Source organism: Rattus rattus, chromosome 3 (assembly GCF_011064425.1).
Source record: "Rattus rattus isolate New Zealand chromosome 3, Rrattus_CSIRO_v1, whole genome shotgun sequence".
NCBI lineage: Eukaryota > Metazoa > Chordata > Mammalia > Rodentia > Muridae > Rattus > Rattus rattus.
The window spans coordinates 130,685,917-130,708,079 of NC_046156.1; positions in this window are offsets into that span (position 1 = coordinate 130,685,917).

Here is a 22,163-nt window from a genome sequence, read left to right on the forward strand (position 1 = left end):
GAAAGGTAACAGAAGGAAAACTGAATTTAAATTATATATATATATATATATATATATATGCTTATTTGAAAATTACTTTGGTTTACAAGTTGGAAAAAACACTAATTTGTTTTCTACTTTGGGAATCAGTCACACCGCCATGCATTTGGTTTTTCATTACATAGTCTTAGTGTTTGGAATTCAATGGCTCTTTAAAAAAAAAAAAAACTACCATGTATTTGTGATATAATTTCAAATTAAAGTTTTTAAGTTTTTTTCTAGAGTCACTAGCATCCAAATATTAAGGTTCCCCTAAAGAAAAGAATTATAAGCATAGAGATCATAAGCAAATCCAGACCTGAAGTTTTCTTTTCAATGTTTTACTAAAATGTGTAGTTTTCATTCTATTGCATATTTGTGGTTCTGATCCGTTTTGAGTTTGTTCTTATGTAATGTAAGGCAAAGATCAAACTTTGTTCTTTATTCATGTAACTTTCTTAATTATTAAAATAGGAGTTAACATTTAATTAAATATTTTGTTAAACAATTTTGCTTCTCTTGTCAAGACAAAAGTTGCCTTTATTTCATAAGTGAAGAACAAAGAAAAGACATCTTTCAAAGAACAGAATCATCTTTATTTAGCCAATTATTTGATACTGCTTCTGGAGTTCTACTTAATAGATAAGGGTAAAGCTACTAATACCATCACACACTTGTGGTTTAACATTATCACCCTGTCTCACACTGTAATTCTTATTATTACAATTTCTCTGATTTACATAATCAAAAAACCCAAAAACTTGTCTGAGTTTTGCTCCTTGGAAGAAGACTAAAAGTACTCTAAGTTTCATAAAAGAACACCTTTAGGTACAAATATGTTAGCACTGCACAGATGTCTACATTTTTAACAAGCTTCTGTAGATAGATATTACTAAGTTTTGGGTTGCTGGAATTAACATGATCATTATTGGAAGAATATAATTTTCCTCCTTTTTAGCATTAAGATTTTAATGAATTTTATTGATGCATAAAAAGATTATACTAATGACACATAATCCTTAAAATTATTATATTTAGAGAATTTTGCTTCATTTTGATGCTTTGAAATCATTGAAATGTGGCTTTTACTTTCTAAGTAATCATTTTCTGTATTATGACTATCTTACCCCCAAAAAACATCTCATTACAAATAGATTTAGAAAATTATGGTACTTGGAATTCTATCGTTACCTCATTCACTGGAATTCTGTAGAGCTCTCGCTTGACAGAATTTGGCTGATTGCTTAAATATCAGATGAAGTAAATGTAAAATGAAAGCAACTCTCTAAATGTCATGCCACTAGTGAAATCACTTTAAACACAGCATAAGGAACTTTATCCCCAATATGCAAAACTGATCACAAATCAAGGAGTCATTTATGCACATTCTTTCCTGGAGAAGATATGCATGGATTTGAATCAGGGTATTTGGGCAAAGCACAAGTAGATTGATGATTAAGCAGGATATGCTGAGGCAGGGGGTTATCGATCATCATAAAAGTACTTACGGCAAAAGCATGAGAAACTGAGTTTAGATACCTGATCCTATGTACCAAGTCAATCTTGGATCCACACATAGCACCATGTGACTCCAGGGATGTACAGGTCTTACAGTAGGAATCCTGGAGCTCAATGATCCTTTCCTCACAGACATTGTGAGCAAAGGCAGAAATTTGACCTGTAAGCTTAACTTTAATAATAATCTGAGAAGACCAAATTAAGAATAACAAAATTCAACCTGTTCGTCCTCTCCAACTGACAAATTTCATAGGTGATAGGAACTGTTTCACCCATTTCCTTCGCTCAAATGGTCAGTTATGTCTCCGAGTTTCATAGTACTTTTCTCCTTATACCTGTCCAGATTTCTCCTGGATTATCATCTCTCATTGTGCAGCTAAAATTTCCTACTACCAGGGCTACTTAGCCTGGCATTCCTAGGAAGATGCCATGTTATTGAAAGATTAACTCAGAATAAACCAACCTCTAGCAATTTTTATATGCTGAGTTCTCCTCAATGTGCTTGTGCAAACCTGGCTCGACAATGAAGTGTGAATATTTCTTGTGCTACAAAATACAAGAGTCCTCCTTTTGGTGCCTACTGATCTCCTATCCGTATAAGGTGGAATGATGACATAAAATATTTCTTGTCAATGCCCCATAAATGATATATCTGGGTAATAGAGTAATTGAATTTTTAGAATTTTGTGTAATCACCATGATGATTCCCAAGGGGTTGCAATGAGTCATAACCATTTGTTGTCACTGTTTTCATATGGTAAGTCATTCTGACTGGGTCTGATAGACTGTAAAGTGATTTAACTTTGCATTTCTCTGTTGGCTACTTGATTGAACTCTTCCTGGAGTATTTATGAAATTATCATCAGCAAGAGATTCACCTTGGTAATGTTTTCAGCAAAATTCTTGTCCACATAAGAGTGCTATGTGGAAATGAAATGGAAAATTGAACCTAGTTTAAAGGAGAATGGAACAAGGGTTAATATGAAATATATTCAAAGAACTCAAGAGGCTAGGCTCTAGAGAATCAAATAACCCTATTAAAAATGGGCTACAGAGCTAAACAACGAATTCTCAACTGAGGAATATTGAACAGCTGAGAAACACCTAAAGAAATGTTCAACATCCTTAGTCATCAGGGAAATGCAAATCAAAACCCTGAGATTCTACCTCAAACCAATCAGCATGGCTAAGATCAAAAACTCAGGTGACAACAGATGCTGGCAAGGATGTGAAGAAAGTAGAATATCCCTCCATTGTTGGTGGGATTGCAAGCTGGTACAACCACTCTAGAAATCAGCCTATAGTTCCTCAGAAAATTGGATACAGTACTACCTGAGGACTCAGCTATATTACCCCTGTGTATATATCCAAAGATGTTCCAAAATATAACAAGGGCACATGCTTCACTATGTTCATAGCAGCCATATTTATATTAGTCAGAAACTGAAAGAATCCAGATGTCCTTCAAAAGAGTAATTACAGAACATGTGGTACATTTATACAATGGAGTACTACTCAGCTATTAAAACAATGACTTCATAAAATTCTTAGTCTAATGAATAGAACTAGAAAATATTATCCTGAGTAAGGTAACTCAGTCAGAAAAGAACACACGTGATATGTACTCACTGATAAATGGATATTAGCCTAAAATCTTAGAATACCCAAGATACAATTTACAGACCACATGAAGCTCAAGAGGAAGAAAGACAAAAGTGTGGGTGCTTCAGTACTTCTTAGAAGGGAGAAAACATGCTTGCAGGAGGAAATACAGAGACAAAGAGTGGAACAGAGACTGAAGGAATGGCCATTCAGAGATTGGCACACATGGGGATACATCCCATATGTAGTCACCAAACCAAGTCAGTATTAGAGATGCCAAGAGGTGCATGCTCACAGGAGCCAGATATACCTGTCTCCTGAGAGGCTCTACAAGAGCTTGACAAATACAGAGAGCAACAATACCAACCAAACAGAGCTCCCTGGGATTAAATCACTACCCATACATGGACTGACTCATGACTCCAGCTGCATATGTAGCAGAGGATGGCATAGTTGAGCACCAATGGAAGGAGAATCCCTTGGTCCTGGACCCTCCAGTGTAGGGAAATGTCGGGGTTGGGGGGAAGGAAGGGAGGGCTTGGGATGGGGAACACCCTTATAAAAGAAAGGGAGGTAGATGGGATAAGGGGCTTATGTCCGGGAAACTGGGAAAGGGAATAATATCTGAAATGTAAATTAAAAAAATATCCAATAAAATGAAAAAACAGACAACAACAGCAACAAAACAAAAAACAAAAAAACAACTGTTGTGCCTAGTATCAACATGCCAAGAGTCTGAAATGAAATATTCTTTGGACATTGCTACCAGGACACCCTCTATAAAAATCAGAACATGTCTGCCACTTTCTAAGGTAGGATTCTATTTTTCTTACTGGATTTTATTGTCTTATTCATTTAACTCCCATATTCTACCCATTAACAATAGCTATTAATGTAATCATATACTGCCCTTCATGGGACTTTTCCTGTGTTCCTATTGCTGAGGCAGTGAGATGGCTAAGTGGATGAAAGATCCAGTCTTCATTGTTATATTGGCTTGATTCTTAATTAGCTGTCACCGAGATATTGTTCCGATTTCCTAGAATTGTGCTATTCTTGTGTTTCTGCTACATCGTTATATGGATGCTGATCTTTATGACAATATAGATGTGACCAATGCCTGCTATGATTTATTTCTGACCAGAGCTGCAATGTCACTGGAACATTCTACTAGTAGACCATGCCTCATATTTTGCCCTGCCTTTTATCTTTTTTATTTATTTATTATTATTATTAACTTGAGTATTTCTTATATACATTTCGAATGTTATTCCCTTTCCCGGTTTTTCGGGCAAACATCCCCCCCTCCCCTTCCTTATGGGTGTTCCCTCCCACCCTCCCCCATTGCTGCCCTCCCCGACAGTCTAGTTCACTAGGGGTTCAGTCTTAGCAGGACCCAGGGCTTCCCCTTCCACTGGTGCTCTTACTAGGATATTCATTGCTACCTATGAGGTCAGAGTCCAGGGTCAGTCCATGTATAGTCTTTGGGCAGTGGCTTAGTCCCTGGAAGCTCTGGTTGGTTGGCATTGCTGTACATATGGGGTCTCGAGCTCCTTCAAGCTCTTCCAGTTCTTTCTCTGATTCCTTCAACAGGGTCCTGTTCTCAGTTCCGTGGTTTCCTGCTGGCATACGCCTCTGTATTTGCTGTATTCTGGCTGTGTCTCTCATGAGCGATCTGCATTCACATTTTGATCATCCGTCTTGAGTTTCATTTGTTCTAGGCATCTAGGGTAATTCAAGCATTTGGGCTAATAGCCACTTATCAATGAGTACATACCATGTATGTCTTTCTGTGATTGGGTTAGCTCACTCAGGATGATAGTTTCCAGTTCAACCATTTGCCTATTTAATTTCACAAAGTCATTGTTTTTGATAGCTGAGTAATATTCCATTGTGTAGATGTACCACATTTTCTGTATCCATTCCTCTGTTGAAGGGCATCTGGGTTCTTTCCAGCTTCTGGCTATTATAAATAAGGCTACGATGAACATAGTGGAGCACGTGTCTTTTTATATGTTGGGGCATCTTTTGGGTATATGCCCAGGAGAGGTATAGCTGGATCCTCAGGCAGTTCAATGTCCAATTTTCTGAGGAACCTCCAGACTGATTTCCAGAATGGTTGCAGCAGTCTGCAACCCCACCAACAATGGAGGAGTGTTCCCCTTTCTCCACATCCTCGCCAGCATTTGCTGTCACCTGAGTTTTTGATCTTAGCCATTCTCACTGGTGTGAGGTGAAATCTCAGGGTTGTTTTGATTTGCATTTCCCTTATGACTAACGATGTTGAACATTTCTTTAGGTGTTTCTCAGCCATTGGCATTCCTCAGCTGTGAATTCTTTGTTTAGCTCTGAACCCCATTTTTTAATAGGTTATTTGCCTCCCCTGCTGTCTAACTTCTTCAGTTCTTTGTATATTTTGGATATAAGCCCTCTATCTGTTGTAGGATTGGTAAAGATCTTTTCCCAATCTGTTGGTTGCCGTTTTGTCCTAACCACAGTGTCCTTTGCCTTACAGAAGCTTTGCAGTTTTATGAGATCCCATTTGTCGATTCTTGATCTTAGAGCATAAGCCATGGGTGTTTTGTTCAGGAAATTTTTTCCAGTGCCCATGTGTTCCAAATGCTTCCCTAGTTTTTCTTCTATTAGTTTGAGTGTATCTGGTTTGATGTGGAGGTCCTTGATCCACTTGGACTTAAGCTTTGTACAAGGTGATAAGCATGGATCGATCTGCATTCTTCTACATGTTGACTTCCAGTTGAACCAGCACCATTTGCTGAAAATGCTATCTTTTTTCCATTGGATGGTTTTGGGTCCTTTGTCAAAAATCAAGTGCCCATAGGTGTGTGGGTTCATTTCTGGGTCTTCAATTCTGTTCCATTTGTCTATCTGTCTGTCTCTGTACCAATACCATGCAGTTTTTATCACTATTGCTCTGTAATACTGCTTGAGATCTGGGATAGTGATTCCCCTGAAGTCCTTTTATTTTTTTTTTTTTTTTTTTTTTTTTTTTTTGTTTTTTTTTTTGTGTTCTGGGATAGTGATTCAACCCCCACTGAAGTCCTTTTATTGTTGAGGATAGTTTTAGCTATCCTGGGTTTTTTGTTATTCCAGATGAATTTGCAAATTGTTCTGTCTAACTCTTTGAAGAATTGGATTGGTATTTTGATGGGGATTGCATTGAATCTGTAGATCGCTTTTGGTAGAATGGCCATTTTACTATATTAATCCTGCCAATCCATGAGCATGGGAGATCTTTCCATCTTCTGAGATCTTCTTCAATTTCTTTCTTCAGAGTCTTGAAGTTCTTATTGTACAGATCTTTCCTTGCTTGGTTAAAGTCACCCCAGGTACTTTATATTATTTGGATCTATTATGAAGGGTGTCATTTCCCTAATTTCTTTCTCGGCCTGTTTCTCTTTTGTGTAGAGGAAGGCTACTGATTTATTTGAGTTAATTTTATACCCAGCCACTTTGCTGAAGTTGTTTATCAGCTTTAGTAGTGCTCTGGTGGAATTTTTGGGATCACTTAAATATACTATCATATCATCTGCAAATAGTGATATTTTGACTTCTTCTTTTCCGATCTGTATCCCCTTGACCTCCTTTTGTTGTCTTATTGCTCTGGCTAGAACTTCAAGAACTATATTGAATAAGTAGGGAGAGAGTGGGCAGCCTTGTCTAGTCCCTGATTTTAGTGGGATTGCTTCAAGTTTCTCTCCATTTAGTTTAATGTTAGCAACTGGTTTGTTGTATATGGCTTTTTACTATGTTTAGGTATGGGCCTTGAATTCCTATTCTTTCCAGGACTTTTATCATGAAGGGGTGTTGAATTTTGTCAAATGCTTTCTCAGCATCTAATGAAATGATCATGTGGTTTTGTTCTTTCAGTTTGTTTTATATATTGGATCGTTGATGGTTTTCCAGATATTGAACCATCCCTGCATGCCTGGGATGAAGCCTACTTGATCATGGTGGATGATTGTTTTGATGTGCTCTGGATTCGGTTTGCCAGAATTTTATTGAGTATTTTTGCATCGATATTCATAAGGGAAATTGGTCCAAGTTCTCTTTCTTTGTTGGGTCTTTTTGTGTGGTTTAGGTATAAGAGTAATTGTGGCTTCATAGAAGGAATTGGTAGTGCTCCATCTGTTTCAATTTTGTGGAATAGTTTGGATAATATTGGTACGAGGTCTTCTATGAAGGTCTGATAGAATTCTGCACTAAACCCGTCTGGACCTGAGCTCTTTTTGGTTGGGAGACCTTTAATGACTGCTTCTATTTCCTTAGGAGTTATGGGGTTGTTTAACTGGTTTATCTGTTCCTGATTTAACTTCGGTACCTGGTATCTGTCTAGGAAATTGTCCATTTCCTGCAGATTTTCAAGTTTTGTTGAATATAGGCTTTTATAGTAAGATCTGATGATTTTTTGAATTTCCTCTGAATCTGTAGTTATGTCTCCCTTTTCATTTCTGATTTTGTTAATTTGGACACACTCTCTGTGTCCTCTCGTTAGTCTGGCCAAGGGTTTATCTATCTTGTTGATTTTCTCAAAGAACCAACTTTTGGTTCTGTTGATTCTTTCTATGGTCCTTTTTGTTTCTACTTGGTTGATTTCGGCTCTGAGTTTGATTATTTCCTGCCTTCTACTCCTCCTGGGTGTATTTGCTTCTTTTTGTTCTAGAGCTTTTAGGTGTGCTGTCAAGCTGCTGACATATGCTCTTTCCTGTTTCTTTCTGCAGGCACTCAGCGCTATGAGTTTTCCTCTTAGCACAGCTTTCATTGTGTCCCATAAGTTTGGGTATGTTGTATCTTCATTTTCATTAAATTCTAAAAAGTCTTTAATTTCTTTCTTTATTTCTTCCTTGACCAGGTTATCATTGAGTAGAGCATTGTTCAATTTCCACGTATATGTGGGCATTCTTCCCTTATTGTTATTGAAGACCAGTTTTAGGCCGTGGTGGTCCGATAGCACGCATGGGATTATTTCTATCTTTCTGTACCTGTTGAGGCCCGTTTTTTGACCAATTATATGGTCAATTTTGGAGAAAGTACCATGAGGAGCTGAGAAGAACGTATATCCTTTTGCTTTAGGGTAGAACGTTCTATAAATATCCGTTAAGTCCATTTGGCTCATGAGTTCTCTTAGTCTGTCTACGTCTCTGTTTAATTTCTGTTTCCATGATCTGTCCATTGATGAGAGTGGGGTGTTGAAATCTCCTACTATTATTGTGTGAGGTGCAATGTGTGTTTTGAGCTTTAGTAAGGTTTCTCTTACGTATGTAGGTGCCCTTGTATTTGGGGCATAGATATTTAGGATTGAGAGTTCATCTTGGTGGATTTTTCCTTTGATGAATATGAAATGTCCTTCCTTATCTTTTTTGATGACTTTTAGTTGAAAATTGATTTTATCTGATATTAGAATGGCTACTCCAGCTTGCTTCTTCTGACCATTTGCTTGGAAAGTCGTTTTCCAGCCTTTCACTCTGAGGTAGTGTCTGTCTTTGTCTCTGAGGTGTGTTTCCTGTAGGCAGCAGAATGCAGGGTCCTCGTTGCGTATCCAGTTTGTTAATCTATGTCTTTTTATTGGGGAGTTGAGGCCATTGATGTTGAGAGATATTAAGGAATAGTGATTATTGCTTCCGGTTGTATTCATATTTGGATGTGAGGTTATGTTTGTGTGCTTTTCTTCTCTTTGTTTTGTTGCCAAGACGATTAGTTTCTTGCTTCTTCTAGGGTATAGCTTGCCTCCTTATGTTGGGCTTTACCATTTATTATCCTTTGTAGTGCTGGATTTGTAGAAAGATATTGTGTAAATTTGGTTTTGTCATGGAATATCTTGGTTTCTCCATCTATGTTGATTGAGAGTTTTGCAGGATACAGTAACCTGGGCTGGCATTTGTGTTCTCTTAGGGTCTGTATGACATCAGTCCAGGATCTTCTGGCCTTCATAGTTTCTGGCGAAAAGTCTGGTGTGATTCTGATAGGTCTGCCTTTATATGTTTTTGACCTTTTTCCCTTACTGCTTTTAATATTCTTTTCTTTTATTTTGTGCGTTTGGTGTTTTGACTATTATGTGACGGAGGTGTTTCTTTTCTGGTCCAATCTATTTGGAGTTCTGTAGGCTTCTTGTATGCCTATGGGTATCTCTTTTTTAGGTTAGGAAGTTTTTTCTTCTATGATTTTATTGAAGATATTTACTGGTCCTTTGAGCTGGGAGTCTTCCTCTCTTCTATACCTATTATCCTTAGGTTTGATCTTCTCATTGAGTCCTGGATTTCCTGTATGTTTTTGGACCAGTAGCTTTTTTTCCGCTTTACATTATCTTTGACAGTTGAGTCAATGATTTCTATGGAATCTTCTGCTCCTGAGATTTCTCTTCCATCTCTTTGTATTCTGTTGGTGAAGCTTGTATCTACAGCTCCTTGTCTCTTCTTTTGATTTTCTATATCCAGGGTTGTTTCCATGTGTTCTTTCTTGATTGCTTCTATTTCCATTTTAATTCCTTCAACTGTTTGATTGTGTTTTCCTGGAATTCTTTCAGGGATTTTGTGACTCCTCTCTATGGGCTTCTACTTGTTTTATTTATGTTTTCCTGGAATTCTTTTTAGGGATTTTGTGACTCCTCTCTATGGGCTTCTACTTGTTTATTTATATTTTCCTGGTATTCTTTTAGGTATTTTTGCGATTCCTCTCTGTAGGCTTCTACTTGTTTATTTATGTTTTCCTGTGTTTCTCTAAGGGAGTTCTTCATGTCTTTCTTGAAGTCCTCCAACATCATGATCAAATATGATTTTGAAACTAGATCTTGCTTTTCTGGTGTGTGTTGGATATTCCGTGTTTGCTTTGGTGGGAGAATTGGGCTCCGATGATGCCATGTAGTCTTGGTTTCTGTTGCTTGGGTTCCTGCGCTTGCCTCTCGCCATCAGATTATCTCTAGTGTTACTTTGTTCTGCTATTTCTGACAGTGGCTAGACTGTCTTATAAGCCTGTGTTTCAGGAGTGCTGTAGACCTGTTTTCCTGTTTTCTTTCAGCCAGTTATGGGGACAGAGTGTTCTGCTTTCGGGCGCGTAGTTTTTCTTCTCTACAGGTCTTCAGCTGTTCCTGTGAGCCTGTGTCTTGAGTTCACCAGGCAAGTCGTTTGTACCAGAAAAGTTTGTCTTACCTGTGGTCCCCAGGCTCAGGTTTGCTCGCGGGGTGTTGCCTATGAGCTCTCCACGGCCTCAGCAGCCAGGAAGATCTGCGCCGCCCCTTCCGGGAGGTTCCGTGCACCAGGGTTCCAGATAGCTTTTGTTTTCCTCTGGGGTCAGTACTGTGTGCAGCGTGCAGTCTCTTCTGGTTTCCCAGGCGTGTCCGCCTCTCTGAAGGTTTAGCTCTCCCTCCCACGGGATTTGGGTGCAGAGAACTGTTTATCCGGTCGGTCCCTTCAGGTGTGGTGTCTCAGACGCAGTGGATCTGCTGCTCCTGGGCCCTCCTCTACGGGTACCCAGAGGCCGTATACAGTATCCTCCTGGGCCAGGGATGTGGGCAGAGGTGGGCGGCGTTGGTGGTCTCCTCCACTCTGCTGCCTCAGGAGTGCCCGCCCGACCAGGGGGCCAGAACTCCCCTCCGGGGGGCCTGGGAGCAGAGAGCTGCTGAAGGCAGGGATCCTCCGCTGGTCCGGGACTCTGCGCCTTTTATCTTTAAGGCCTGGAATTGGCAGCAAGACCAGCTAATCCCACCTTCTTGAAAGTAACTGCTTACTCTAAAACTCTGTGCATTTGGCAATAGAATAAGGATGCCCACCCTTTTACATACTTAATTCTATGACATTTTAAAACATATTTTCAAAGGATCTATTGAGCATAAGAATATAATTGTTCTGTGTTTCTCTAATATTCTAAAACTATCTCCAAACTTCTAAATCCCCAAACAAGTAGAGCTCATCCTCCAAGCTCATCAGTTTGCATTTTCTACAATCTGCTTCCCAGGCAGCTGGACACTTAAGAAGGCAAGTGGCATCCCTGCTATGGTGTGGGCCATCTTTGCTCATTTATATGCTAATTAAAATGGAAAGTAATATAGTATAACGATGATGATTATTTTAGAACATTGTGTTCTTAATACCTTTTTAATATATAATTTAATATTGTAATTCAGGGACCAGCAGTAAAATTTGATGCCTTCTGTTGTTTTGTAAATCTGTTAATGATATCCTTAAGAAGCTGCTGTCAGACTTCAGATGTAGGTTTCTTAGCTGAAGGAGCAGTGAAGTCTTAAAATCTATTCTGGCTCATTGCTCCTCTTTGTTATACACATAAATGCTGCAAAAAAGTGAAATGGCTACATATAAAAGTTTTTAAAAAATGAACATTATTCAGTCTGTAATTCTGCACATTCATATAAACCATGGCTATCAGTCATAACTGAAAGTATCACTGGTTATGAGCCCCTCTGACTGACCATTGGAAGGATGCTTTAATAAAAATACACTATCAAAGCTTTTAACTAGTAATTACCTATAGTATTTATGAGACATTTTTTAAAGTACTTTTTTTAAGTGCATGGATGTTTTTCCTGCATGTATGTCTGTGCTATGGTGCCAGCTCCTTTGAAACTGGAATCATAGACCATTGTGAGGTTACATTGATAGGATTAAGCAACTCTGACTGAACCCTGAGACGCTCCAGGAAAGGGCCCCAAGGGAAAGTTTCATGCTCCTAGCCCCCCAAAAATGTCCCAGAAACAATTCTGACAGAACACTTCTCAGAAAAACTATAAAATATACTGGTTGAAGGCCACTTGGGCTCTCTGGGGAATGAAGGTCCCCTTCCAGGATGATTGCTGTTATTGTAATCTACCTTCTAAGAAATGTATAAAAGGTTCTTGTGTGGTAGAATTGGGATCACCTCAAGTCTCTTGCTTGAGAGACTACTGAAGTTTGATCCTGGTGCACCAGAAAAATAAAACCTCTTGCTTTTGCATCAATCTGAGTTTTGTTGTCTTACTAGGGCTCTTCAAGTAAGTAAAGACACTCTGGGGCTTTATACTATATGGTTGCTTGAAATTGGAACACAGTCCCAGTCCTCTGATAAAGCAGCCAGAGCCCTTACCACTGAGTCATCTCTCATGAGCTAAAATTTTATTCAGTTATATTTTGTTCACTATTCAGATACTGATTTGTTATATTGATGATTTAGTTAAAACAATTAGTTAAGTTTGGGTTTCTGTGGTAAAATACCATTATTCAAAGCAAGTTGGAAAGAGGAAGGTTTGTTTTTCTTACACTTACATAGTATATTATTATTATTATTATTATTATTATTATTATTACATAGCATATTATTAAAGGAAATCATGACAAGCACTCTAACAAGACAGGAACCAGAAGGCAGGAAATGATGCAGAGACCATGGATGGCAGGGTGCTGCAGACTGGTGTGCTCTTCAAGGCTTTCTCTATATGTTTTCCTATAAAAGCTGGGATCAAAATATTTCCCAGTGACACAGGGATGACATCACCCACAATATACTCAACCCTTCCATTTTAATTGTTAATTAAGAAAATTGTTGCATCTTGCTTGGCCATGTGTAAGTCACAGTGTAATATTGTTCCTGCCTCTGGGACAGAGCCAGCAGAGTATAGGCCTCCATGAGTGGAGTAACCATGATGGTTACTGTAGACATAAGGCTTATTTGTATAATAATGTACTTATTTTCATGTTGCTCCTTCAAGGATGTCCTCTCAGCCAAGGTTAATGACTCCATGATAACCACAGACAGCAAGAGTCCTGGAGGCAAGGGTAAGTCTAATATCTCAGTAAAATGGTAGAATGCTGTGACCATCAGGACAGCCTTTAAGCCTGTGAGAAAGAACACTGAGAGTCTGAGTTGAAAAATATATAATTTCTAAATTATGCAAAAATGTAAAGATGCAATATGAAATGTATAAGGAGCTTCACAGATGTAGTGGAAAAGAGGCAGCTGCAATGGGAGCCAGCTTGTCAGAAAGATACTAAGGAAGGAGATAAGGAGATTTCTGGAGTTGTGATTGAAGGGCAAGATCCCATGCAACTAAGTTTTTGTTTTGTTTTGTTTTTTTGTTTTGTTTTGTTTTGTTTGTATGTTTGCAAAGGCAGGCAGAATCCTGAGTTCAAAGTGAGCCTAGGACAGAGGAAGTTTAGGTCCAGGACCAAGTGATGTAGGAATGAAAATCTCCAGCTATCTTCTTGTCTGTGCTTGTGCTTACTGTCTCTTTCTAAGAATCAATGGGCTGTAGTCAAAGGATGCTGATTCAAGGGATAACCATAAAGGAATCTGAAGTAATGACATATTGATATGGAAATGAAAAACAAACACAGGGCTTTTGACTTGCAAAAGATGAGTTTTCCACTGGGTTTTTAGAATTGCAAGGGAAAGCCATCTTGAGTAGAACTTAGGTCATTAGCTTGGACCCATGATTTGACTTTAAGTCATTTGTTTTGCTGCTCCCTGATACCCCTTCATCAGAACCCCTCTCCTGCCTTTATCAGAACCCTTCTCAAAGTCAAGGTTGGTCTTTGGCAGAAAATGCCCTACAGGATTCATTATGGCTTGAATATATCGAGGAATTTTCTCAATTGAGGTTCCTGCCTCCAAATGACTCTAGCTTATGGCAAGTTGATATATAACCTAGCCAACAGAAGCTACACTTTAGATATTCCATATACCTGGAAATTCTTGTTGCTTCTACGTTTATGAGATACCTTATTTCCTTATTTTTAACTCAATCTTCATTTTATAGAGTAAAATTATAAAAATAAATATTCTTATTTATTCTGAATTTCCTTACTTTTATGATTATAAACATTTCAACATACTTAGAATAGCAGAAGTATAAATGTAATGATTTCTTGTCTTCTGATATTCAATCAACATTATAAAACATAGACAAAAATCTTAAAATAATTGAAGATAAATTAATTGTGATAGTTTGAGTAAGAATGGTCCCCATAGGGTCATCTATTTAATCCTTAGAGAATAACATTATTTAATAGAATAAGGAGGTGTGTCCTTGCTGAAGTAGGTGTGGTATTGATAGAGTGTGTCACTAGGGTAGGTTTTGAGGTTTCAAAAGTCTAAGCCAGCCCCAGTGTCTCTGTTCTCCGGCTGCCTGTGAATTTGGATGTAGAGCTCTCAGGCATTTCTTCATCCCATGTCTGCCTGCATGCCGTTATGCTTCCCACCATGCTGATAATGAACGAAACCTCTAAAGCCCTAAGCAAGCCCCAGTTGAATATTTTCTTTTAGAATAATTGCTGTGATCGTGTTTTCTCTTCACAGAAATCAAACATTTATTAAGATTTTAGTGATACATGTCTCCAGATACTAGATGCTAAGAGACTAAAGACCTGGACACAGCATATATTGTGCAAATAAGAGTGTCCACTCCAGGTATTCAGGGTAGGGCTTCTGTCTGGGATATTGGCAAGTACACAGAATCCCACGGACATTAGAATGATCAAATACTTCCCACATTTGAGAATCACCAATGGATAAATCAACCAATCACATACCACTCAGTAACAAATGTCAGAACCATGCCAGAGGGAGCATTTATTTTCTTTCACATGTGTGCCTCAGTGTCATACTGCAGGCCTGTTGTTTAATCTTTGACTTTCTTGGGGTCTGTGGTGGGTTTGTGTTGATGTTTCCCCTGCATGTCTTACTCTGAGTCTCAAGATTTCGTTAGCAAATGCAAAGGAATAGGCAAGCAAATATAACCATTCAACTACAATTCTAACTTTATAATTAATAATATTCCATTGGTTCAAGCAAGTCATACAAACAAACCCATTGCCTGGTGTGGAAACTACACAATACTTACTGTGGAGCTATACAAAAATTTATGGTTGGGGTAGGGAATGGTGTTGCAGCATCACTGTGTATTTTTAAGACACACAAGTATAGTGAGTTGTTCAGGCTCATTTGACGGTATTAAAACAGTCCTCCATGTCTAAACTTTTGAAAGAAATACATTAATTTTGAAACATGTAACTTAATTGTTTACATGGTATTATTAAAGCAAAGATTTAGAAGGTATGTCTTTTCTGAATTTATTTATTTATTATATATAAGTACACTGTAGCTGTCTTCAGACACATGAGAAGAGGGCATCAGATCTCATTACAGATGGTTGTGAGCCACCCTGTGCTCGCTAGGATTTGAACTCAGGATCTCTGGAAGATCAATCAGTGCTCTTAATCACTGAGCCATTTTTTTCAGCCTGGTCTATCTTATTTTTAAAGTGATTTTTCCACCAATGTAAATATATCTTGTGTATGAGGATCTGTGCAGAATAGATGGGCAAGCATAATCATTCAAGTGCAATTCTAACTTTATAATTTATAACATTTCATTGTTTCAAGCAAGTCATGCAAATAAAGCCATTGTCTTAGAGTATATCCGATATATTAATGTGTTTGCTGATGCCATCATTAATACAGAATCAAGAAGACTCATAAAAAATGTAGTAGTGTAGAGGACACATGGAAGGTAAGAATATGCCTTTCATGTTCACAAAGTATGTTGCTATAGAGACAATATAATCTAATAGTCAATGATGATATCAAAAGAAGTGAATCAATAAAAGCACTTTAGGTTTGGAATAGTCAACTTGGACAAGGAGAGATAAAATAGGAAATGTTTTTTACTGGACTTTGTGCCAGCAAGGCTTGTTTGCCTTTCTCAGTTTCTGTCAGTCTGTAATTAAGTTCTTTCACAAACTTTTCAGGTATATAGCAAAGGATATAGCATAAGTATTTATACTTATAATGAATAAACTTTAAATTAATATAAGTATTTAAACTTTTTACACTAAATATTGCCTTTTGTTTTAAATATAAAGCAAAGAGGACAACTTCCAGAAGTTATTTTCTCCTCCTATCATGTGAGCCTGAGGAAACACACTCAGGTAGTCAGGCTTTACAGCAAGCACCACTGCCCACTGAACCATCTGAGCACCATAAACATTTCTTATAATGTGACCCATGCATTTTAAGGCCTTCTCAATTAGTTAGTGTATCAATTATTTTCCATTCATCATCTAGAAAAGACACAATTAAAGTATTTGAGATACTATAGAAGAGAAAAGGTCAGGAAGGTTTTTTCTTGTAGGAGCCTTAGATTTTGGGAAAGGTGAAAGATGAAACATTTAAATTTAAAAGAATAAATAAAAAATAATTTGGTATCTAAATATAGTGAAATTGAATTAACTTGAAGTACTAGAGTGTGTCTGTGTACTTACTCCTGATTTTTTGATTGCAGAGGCATTTTTAAGGAACTTATATTTAAGCTGGTACATGATTTTAGACAATACAAGTATCTATTATAGAATTCCTTGATATGCAAATGAACTTTGCAGCACCAAAGACTAGATCAGAGGTCTGGATGACCCAGTGGAATCAGGAAAAGCAGAAGTTCTGATTCCAGAGGTGCCAGGAATGCTTTACTATGTGGGTGAGGAGCTTGCATTTATTTACAGCCAGAAGACTGAAATGGAAGCTTGACTGTGCTTCACAATAGACTGTGATCCAGGAAAAACATTTTTAAATAAGAGGAGCAGTTTAGAGAGGGGCAATCATGATTTTTTTCTTGAGTTGTTAGAATTATGAGTAGAGTAAAATATGTAGATTCAAGATAGAGGTTGAAGATTGAAGTACAGGAGGTCTCCTTATGGCTCTGTGTTAGCATGTTTCTTTTGCTATGTGTGAGGTGCTAGGCTTATTCTCAAGCACTATGAATAAATAAGAAAATCTGACTTGAGAGGTAATTGTGTTGGCATTTAGTCTAGGATCTGCCCTACAGTTACTTGGCAACAACCAGGTATGCTTGACTCACTATAAAAGAGGTTGCTTGCCCCCTCCTCTCTTCGTTTTTCATTGCCCTCTTGCTCTTGCTCCTTCTCCCCTTCTCTGCCAATTCCCCTTCCTCCCTCTCTCCATGTGCTCACCACCACTCTCTCTCTCTCTCTCTCTCTCTCTCTCTCTCTCTCTCTCTCTCTCTCTCTCTCTCTCTCTCTCTCTCTCTTTCTCTCTCTCTCTCTCTCTCTCTCTCTTTCTGCCTTTCCCTGACTTCCCTCCCAATGCCCTGATGAGCTCTGTTCTATACTGTCCTTTTGTGGCTGTTCCTTCAGGGGAAGGGATGCCACAACATGGGCCCTCAGAGGCATCCCTTTTCCTCACATCATACCCTGCCTCCACAAACATATTCCTTCTCTCTTATCTTTTTTTTTTTTATAAAACACAACAAAGGGAAATGTCTAGATGGCCTCAAAGATAATTTGGATCCAGTATTGGGGCAGATGGTAACAGTATTTACTGAAACACAGGCAATTGGGAAACAGGATAAGGCAAAGGTTTGCTATGTTTTTTGACATGCTTAGAATTACATTTACATAATTCGATATTCAAGATCTACATTTAGTACAACTAGGAACAAAACATTAACATAAACAGATGTCGTTGGAAAGTTATAAGGTCACAACAGGCCACAAAGACAGATGTTTTATAGCTTCACAACAAAAGAGAAAATAGTTCAAGATTAGGGCATTTCAGTGGACTTTAATTTTCAGAAGTTGGATGGAATAGTGAAACCTAACCAGAGATACTGGGAAGGGATCAGTGAACTAAGATGTAAAGAAATTTATAATCACATTGTCCATAAGAAGCAAATATTTTACAAATTACCAAATTCTGTCAATATTACAAGAAAGGAAGAACAGAAACATAGCTGTTAATTTACACATATCATCAGTTCTGGCAAGAGATTGAAAGGTTGGTAATATGTGCAAATTAGTTTGAGTCAGGATGAGTTTATAAAGTGACTCTTTAAAAATATATTTTTAGGTATAAGGCACCACAAGAAACAGTAATTGCTCTTCCCTATCCTTATCCCTAAAACTATCATATGTTGAAGAGATTGGCATAAGATGAAAGAAACTTTCTCCAGAGAACACTGTTGAAATAGAGGTATCAGAAGCCTAAGCACACACTCAGTACATACAATGTACACAGAAAAAGAAAACTAAAGGATTAAGAACTCCCAGCAATTAGTTGCTCATCTTGGACTCTGGTCATCTGAAAACATCCTACTCGATGAAGCCAAGAAGAAACTAGGAGGCAATTAATCCAACTATTGTGCATGGTGATTCAGCTTCCAGATTACCTGATAGAATTCACAGAAGAACCCAGGAGACAAACTGAACAGTATCTCTCTGGCCACTGGATTTGCACAATAGGATAGTGTAGGTGACGTCGGCTAGCAAAATAGTAGTGGTTCAGTTGAAAAGTAGCTAAGTTGAAATAAATTTACAAGAAAATTTGAAATGTGAATGTGAAGGAAAGGATCTTGTAATTATCTAAAAGTGGCTATAAATGATTCCAGAGATATGGCAAGAGCCATATCTATAGAAGCCTTGCTATTCCCTAGGGATTAAATTTTGTTGATGTTTTTGGATAGTCTACAATAGAAAATTTATGTTACAAGGAAGGAACTAGCAGTCAGGGAGGAATAAATGGGAAGCTAGACATAGGATATAATCACAAAAGGGATGTCCCTGGGGTGAGCAAATGAAGTGATGAGGATGTTATTATTCTCAACCAAGATGACTTTTGTCATCCATGTTCCATCAGGAGATAAGCAAAGCAACAGAAATATAGAATTTATAAAAAGACTTAAGCACATCATAAACTTTAAGGAGAAACATAAACTTTATTATTGAGAATAAAGTGTGTCAATACATTAGAGGTATCTGTAAGAAAATTCTATAGATGTTATATCTGACTCTGTAGTCAAGAAGATTATGTTTTGTTAAGGGTCCATGTGAGAGGTTTGTATTATAACATCAATTCACCCTTCCATGATGGTGTAGATGAAGGTGTGTGGAGATCTCTGAAATGGTCTTCTACAATGTTGCAGATGTTATTTACAAGTATTAAGCCAAAATAAACTCCTCCTACATAAATGCTTCTTGTCAGGATATTTAATTACAGCAGCAGAAAAGGAACAGGGACATTTGTAGAAAGATTTAATTCCAATGTGGGATTTCTACCCTACCTTTAACCATTTAGTTCCTGGATATAAAACACATACAATCTTTCTATTTACAATAAGCCTTACTCATCATCACAAGATCTGGGAAGATATGTATCTTCTACACTATTATGTCCATTTTCCATCCAATAATTCCATTATATAAATATGCTATGTTTCATCTGGGCTGCTCTTAAGTCCAATTAAACAACCCACATGGCCATTATTTTATGACTCACCTAACCCATGGTGGCTTTCTCCTCTGTTCACCTTTTTTACCCCCTTATCATTTTCCTCTGACCCAAACCCAGGAAGCCCGAACCCCATCTATGTCTCTTCTGTCCAGATATTGGCTATTGGCAACAATCAGAAATAACTTGGGATTAAGGTCACAGTATCACTAGTGTCTACCTGGTAACTCCCTCCTCTCTGGGAGAATCCAAGCCCTGGTGCCTGAACTTAGCATTACAATGCATAGCAAGAGACCAAACCTCCACAAAGGGCAGTGAGGATCATGTCAAAAGAGATACTCCAGAAAGGAAAATAAGATTTGAACTGTTTACCAGGAAGGTAGACAGAGTGGTAGAGGACTGTCAAAGTGGCTTGAGTAGAGCTTTGGTAATTAAGGGAAGAAAATAGGAAAATGAAACTGGACACCCACACAAATCCATTGAGTACACATAAGATCACATTGGTTATTTGGGGTTCTTCTATATATTATATAAAATGCACTGGATTTGAAAAGGATGGTAGTCCTCACAGTCAAGACAGAGAGACACCAGAACCTCTTCATATATGTCTAGAAGTAGTCACAATACTTGAGTTCCTCTGTTTTAGTTGAGCAGTTCAATGTGATGCTTTGAAAAAGTTTACTCTAGCCCTGCACTCTGATGACCTTCATTTCTGATGTCACCCAACAGTGTCTGAGGTTCACCTTTCTGGAAAAAGGCTGCCATCTTTTCTGTGCTGCATCTCCACAGCCTTGCCTTGAAGTGTAGGTGGAAACTGGGAGGATGATGTTTATGCACCCTACTTTTCAATAACTCTGCTTTCCAGCCTGTAACAAATGATTTCTTCCATCTATAAGAGATAGCATGGCTCTGTGTTTGTAAAAAGGAAAATAGATATGATCCTCCCTATCTCTTTGATCTTTCTCTTGGCACATTTCTTGTCCCTGTTTTCTCTAGAGCTACATTTATGGTGGCTATGGACGCCAAATTATGTGGTGTGTTTTGAAGTCTCATGGCCTTACACCAGTAAGACGTTTGTTATTTGGTTAAGATAGTTTATGTACCTAATATTTATCTTTGGCTTTGTGTTATTTCTTAAGACAACTGTGTAACCAGAATATGCTTAAATTTTGAATTACCCACTAATTTTTGTTAAAATTATTATATATTTTTATTATGAGACCTGATAGAATTATTGGGGAAAACAAGTATTAGTAGCTACATAATTCTTAACTGATTAGTAATTTATTTCAACCCTTTGGGGTGAAATATTAACTTACTGTCACACAAATGAACACTTCTTTTAAATTAAGAGAAATCAAGTTTCGTGTACTCTAATCCACAAAGCACATTGATATTATATAGTAATTCTTTAAAAAAATAATAAAATAACTTATTTTTGCTATGATCAGAGCAGAAGCTTTTGTGCTTCTATTTTTTTAATGTGAGGATATATTTTCTTTTTTTCATGTTTTAAAATTGAATATTTTATGTATTTACATGTCAAATGTTATCCCCTTTTCCTTTTTCCCCTCCCCCTGCTTCTCTGAGGATGGTTTCCCTACCACCTCAACACCCTGGCATGCCTTTACACTTTGGAAATGGGCCTTCATAGGACCAAGGGCTGTTCCTCCTATAGATGGCAGACAATGACATTCTCTGCTATATATGTAGTTGAAGCCACGGGTCCCCTCAATGTGTACTCTTTGTTTGGTGGCTTAGTCCATGGGAGCTATGGGGTGTCTGGTGGACTGATATTGCTGTCCTTCCTATGGGGTTGCAAACCCCTGCAGCTCCTTCAGTTCTTTCTCTAACTCCTCCATTGGGATCCTCATGCTCAGTCTGCTGGTTACCTGCAAGCATCCTCATCAGTATCAGTAAGGCTCTGGCAGAACATCTCAGGAGACATCTATATCAGGCTCCTGTCAGCAGGCACTTTTTGGCATCAGCGATATTGACTGAGTTTGTTGGCAGCATGTGGGATGGATTCCCATGTGAGGCAGTCACTAAATGGCCATTCCTCAAGTCTCTTCTCCACTCTTTGTTCCTGTATTTCCTCCCATGACTATTTTTCCCCTTTCTGAAAAGGACATTTTGGTCTTCCTTCTTCTTGTGTATTCTGAGCTTTTAGGCTAATATCCACTTACCAGTAAGTGCATAACAAGTGTGTTATTTTGTATGTGATTCAGCACACTCAGGATAATATTTTCTAGTTCCATCCGTTTGCCTATAGATTTCATGAAGTCATTGTTATTAATAGCTGAGTAGTACTTCATTGTGTAAATGTACCTCATTTTCTGTATCTATTTTTCTGTCGAAGGAAATCAGGCTTCTTACCAGTTTCTTGCTATTATAAATAAGACTTTTATGAATATAGTGGAGTGTGGGTTCTTGTTATACGTTGGAGTATCTTTTGGGTATATGCTCAGGATTGGTATAACTGGGTCCTCAGGTAGCACTATGTCTAATTTTCTGAGGAACATCCAGACTGATTTCCAGAGTGGTTGTACCAGCTTGCAGTCTCACCAACAATGGAGAAGTGTACCTTTTTCCCACACCCTTGCCAGTATCTGCTGTCACCTAAGTTTTTGATCTGATTCTGGCTGACTGGTGTGAGATGGAATCAAGGCTTGTATTGGTTTTCATTTTTCTGATGATTAAGGATGTTGAATATTTCTTTAGGTGCTTCTCTCACTTTGCATATTCATCAGTTGAGAATTCATTGTTTAGCTCTGTCCCCCATTTTTA